Source organism: Cebus imitator, unplaced genomic scaffold (assembly GCF_001604975.1).
Source record: "Cebus imitator isolate Cc_AM_T3 unplaced genomic scaffold, Cebus_imitator-1.0 Scaffold176, whole genome shotgun sequence".
Lineage (NCBI taxonomy): Eukaryota > Metazoa > Chordata > Mammalia > Primates > Cebidae > Cebus > Cebus imitator.
In genome coordinates, this window is record NW_016107491.1 from 3,499,960 (window position 1) to 3,505,060 (window position 5,101).

Consider the following 5,101-nt stretch of genomic DNA (forward strand, 5'->3'; position numbering starts at 1 on the left):
AAATTACACTAAAATAAAAAGGATTAAAAAAATTAAAAAAAATAAAAAATAAATAAAAATAAAAAATAAATAAAAATAAATAAAAAGGATTCTGCACACCAAAGGAAACAACTAATGGGGTGAAGAGACCACTTATAGATGGGGAGAAAATATTTGCAAGCTAAAGTATTAATATATAAGATATATAGGAAAACTACAGAAAGGAACAAATTTCCTGATTGACTAAGAAATGGCAAAAGACCGGAACAGACATTTCTCAAAAGAATCAAAAAATCTTCTTGTCAGAAAACAGATAGAAGAAAAAAAATTCTCAAAATCATGAATCCTTAGGGAGACACAAAGTAAAATCACAATGAGATGTCACCTCACACCTGTCAGAATAACTAGTATCAAAAGATGACAAGGGTTGGTAAGGTTGCAGAATAGGGAGCCCTTGTCCACTGTTGGTGGAAATGTAAATTAGTACAGCAATTATGGAAGGCATTATAGAGATTTATCAAAAACCTAAAAGTAGAATTACCATATGAATCAGCAATCCTATTAAACTCAGAAAAGCAGAGTACCTTGATGATTTCCAGAGGATGAGGGATGGGGACAGTAGAGAGATGATATTCAAAAGGTACAGGGGCTCAGTTAAATAGGAGGAACAATTTGAGGTTTTTCTAGATCAATTGCACAATGTGGTGAATATAGCTGTTAATTGAATACTATACCTTCAAAATCACTAAGAAACTAAATTTCAAATGTTCTAATCACAAAATGCTAAATATTTGAGGTAATAGGTGGTTAATTAAGTTAATTATTCCACATTGACATATACAATTATAATTTGTCAATGTGTAATAAAAAATTTAAATGTACACGCATTTGCCAAGAAAGTATTTTACATATTTCCATTAAATATGAGATTAGTGTATAGTACATTTTTTTAGAAGAATGCTTCAAGTGTTTTTTATTTCTTGTCAGAATACCTTTATTGAGTATAAGATTAAGTATAGTGAAACTGTGCTCCAGGAAAATTTGTTGAGTGACAATGAACACTAGGGATACTGAGTATATGTGACTTGTGCATGTAAGAAGTTTGCAAAAACAAGTGGCTGCTTGGTTTTGGATTTGGGACATATTCATTGCTTTAGGACATTGACACTAAGCATGACCACAGGTTAAGAAGATGGATTAAAAACAGAACACACCCGAAACCAGAACACCTCTCCTCCTAAAAGGGATCACAACTCCTCACCAGCAAGGGAACAAGGCTGGATGGAGAAGGAGTGTGATGAAATGACAGAATCAGACTTCAGAAGGTGAGTAATAAGAAACTACAGTGAGCTGAAAGAACATGTTCTAACCAAATGCAAAGAAACTAAGAATGTTGAAAAAAGATTTGACAAAATGCTAACAAGAATGGACAACAGAGAGGAATATAAGTGATTTGATGGAGCTGAAAAACACAACACAAGAACTTTGCGAAGCATGCACAAGTTTCAACAGCCGAATTGACCAAGCAAAAGAAAGGATATCAGAGGTCGAAGATCAACTCAATGAAATAAAACGAAAAGGCAAGAATAGAGAAAAAAGGTAAAAAGGAATGAACAAAGTCTCCAAGAAATGTGGGACTATGTGAAAAGACCTAATCTACATCTGATAGGTGTACCTGAATGTGACAAAGAGAATAAATCCAAGCTGGAAAATACTCTTCAGGACATTATCCAGGGAAACTTCCCCAACCTAGCAAAGCAGGCCAATATTCAAGTCCAGGAAATACAGAGAACACCACAAAGATATTCGTCAAGAAGAGCAACCCCAAGGCATATAATGGTCAGATTCACCAGGGTTGAAATGAAGGAGAAAATGCTAAGGGTAGCCAGAGAGAAAGGTCGGGTTACCCACAAAGGAAAGCCCATCAGACTCACAGCAGATCTCTCAGCAGAAACCCTACAAGCCAGAAGAGAGTGGGGGCCAATATTCAACATCCTTAAAGAAAAGAACTTTCAACCCAGAATCTCCTATCCAGCCAAAACTAAGCTTCATAAGCGAGGGAAAAATAAAATCCTTTGCGAACAAGCAAGTACTCAGATATTTCATCACACCAGACCTGCTTCACAAGAGCTCTTGAAAGAGGCTCTACACATATAAAGGAACAACCAGTACCAGCCACTCCAAAAACATACCAAATAGTAAAGAGCATCAACACAATCAAGAATCTGCATCAACTAATGAACAAAACAGGCGGCTAGCATCAAAATGGCAGTATCAAATTCACACATAACAATATTATCCCTAAATGTAAATGGACTAAATGCCCCAATCAAAATACACAGACTGGCAAATTGGATAAAAAGCCAAAACCCATCGGTGTGCTGTATCCAGGAAACCCATCTCACATGTAAGGATCCAAAAGGCTCAAAATAAAGGGATGGAGGAAGATTTACCAAGCAAATGGAGAACAAAAAAAGCAGGAGTTGCAATTCACATCTCTGATAAAATGGACTTTAAAGCAACAAAGATCAAAAGAGACAAAGAAGGACATTACATAATGGTAAAAGGATCAATGCAACAAGAAGAGTTAACGATCCTAAATATATACGCACCCAATACAGGAGCACCCACGTACATAAGACAAGTTCTTAATGACTTACAAAGAGACTTAGACTCCCACAAAATAATAGTGGGAGACTTTTACACCCCATTGTCAATACTAGACAGATCGACCAGGCAGAAAACTAACAAGGATATCCAGGACCTGAACTCAGACATGAAAAAAGCAAACCTAATAGACATGTACAGAACACTCCACTCCAAATCCACAGAAAATACATTCTTCTCAGCACCACATCACACCTACTCTAAAATTGACCACATAATTGGAAATAAATCACACCTCAGCAAATGCAAAAGAACAGAAATCATAACAAACAGTCTCTCAGACCACAGTGCAATCGAGTTAGAACTCAGAATGCAGAAAATAACTCAGAACCATACAGCTTCATTGAAACTAAACAACTGGCTCTTGAATGTTGACTGGATAAACAATGAAATGAAGGCAGAAATAAAGATGTTCTTCGAAACCAACGAGAATGAAGACACAACATACCAGAATCTCTGGGACACATTTAAAGCAGCCTCTAGAGGAAAATATATAGCAATAATTGCCCACAGAGAAGCAAGGAGTGATCTAAAATTGAAACCCTAGCATCAAAATTGAAAGAGCTAGAGGAGCAAGATCAAAAAAACTCAAAACCTAGCAGAAGACAAGAAATAACTAAGATCAGAGCAGAACTGAAGGAGATAGAGACACAAAAAAACCCTTCAAAAAATCAATAAATGCAGGAGCTGGTTTTTCAAAAAGATCAACAAAATAGACAGACCAGTAGCCAGATTAATAAAAAAGAAAAGAGAGAATAACCAAATTGATGCAATAAAAAACGATAAAGGGGATATCACCACAGATTCCACAGAAATTCAAACCATCATCAGAGATTATTACAAACAACTCTATGCTCATGAACTAGTAAACCTGGAAGAAATGGATAAACTCTTGGACACTTGCCTCCTCCCAAGCCTAAACCAGGAAGAAGTTGAAACCCTGAATAGACCAATAACAAAGTCTGAAGTTGAGGCAGGTATTAAGAGCCTACCACCCAAAAAAAACCCAGGTCCAGATGGGTTCACAGCCGAATTCTACCAGACATACAAAAAGGAGTGGGCACCATTCCTTCTGAAACTATTCCAAATAATCCAAAAAGAGGGAATCCTTCCCAAATCATTTTATGAGACAAATATCATCCTGACACCAAAACCCGGCAGAAACACAACAAGAAAAGAAAACTTCAGGCCAATATCCATGATGAACATAGATGCAAAAATCTTCAACAAAATACTGGCAAGCCAATTGCAACAGCACATCAAAATGCTTATCCACCATGATCAAGTAGGCTTCATCCCAGTGATGCAAGGCTGGTTCAACATACACAAATCTATAAACGTAATTCACCACATAAAGAGAACTAAAGACAAAAACCACAATTACCTCAATTGATGCAGAGAAGGCCTTTGACAAAATTCAACAGTCCTTTATGCTAAAAATCCTCAATAAACTAGGTATTGACGGAACGTATCTCAAAATAATAAAAGCTATTTACTACAAACCAACAGCCAATATCATACTGAATGGGCAAAAACTGGAAGCATTCCCTTTGAAATCTGGCACTAGACAAGGATGCCTGCTCTCACCACTCCTATTCAATATAGTACTGGAAGTTCTAGCCAGAGCAATCAGGCAAGAAAAAGAAATAAAGGGTATTCAAACAGGAAAGGAGGAAGTCAAATTGTCTCTATTTGCAGACGACATGATTGTATATCTAGAAGACCCCATCGTCTAGGTCCAAAATCTCCTGAAATTGATAAGAAAATTCAGCAAAGTCTCAGGATACAAAATCAATGTGCAAAAATCACAAGCATTCCTATACACCAATAACAGACTTAAAGAGAGCCACATCAAGAACGAACTGCCATTCACAATTGCTGCAAAGAGAATAAAATACCTAGGAATACAACTAACAAGGAATGGAAAGGACCTCTTCGAGGAGAACAACAAGCCACTGCTCAATGAAATAAGAGAGGTCAAAAAAAGATGGAGAAACATTCCATGTTCATGGTTAGGAAGAATCAATATCGTGAAAATGGCCATATTGCCCAAAGTAATTTACAGATTCAATGCTATTCCCATCAAGCTACCAATGACCTTCTTCACAGAACTGGAAAAAAACACTTCAAACTTCATATGGAACCAAAAGAGAGCCCGCATAGCCAAGTCAATTCTAAGCAAAAAGAACAAAGCAGGAGGCATCACACTATGGGACTTCAAACTATACTACAAGGCTACAGTAATCAAAACATCATGGTACTGGTACCAAAACAGAAATATTGACCAATGGAACAGAACAGAGGCCTCGAAGGCTACACAACATATCTACAACCATCCGCTCTTTGACAAACCTGAAAAAAACAAGCAATGGGGAAAGGATTCCCTGTTTAATAAATGGTGTTGGGAAAACTGGCTAGCCATGCGCAGAAAGCAGAAACTGGACCCCTTCCTGAC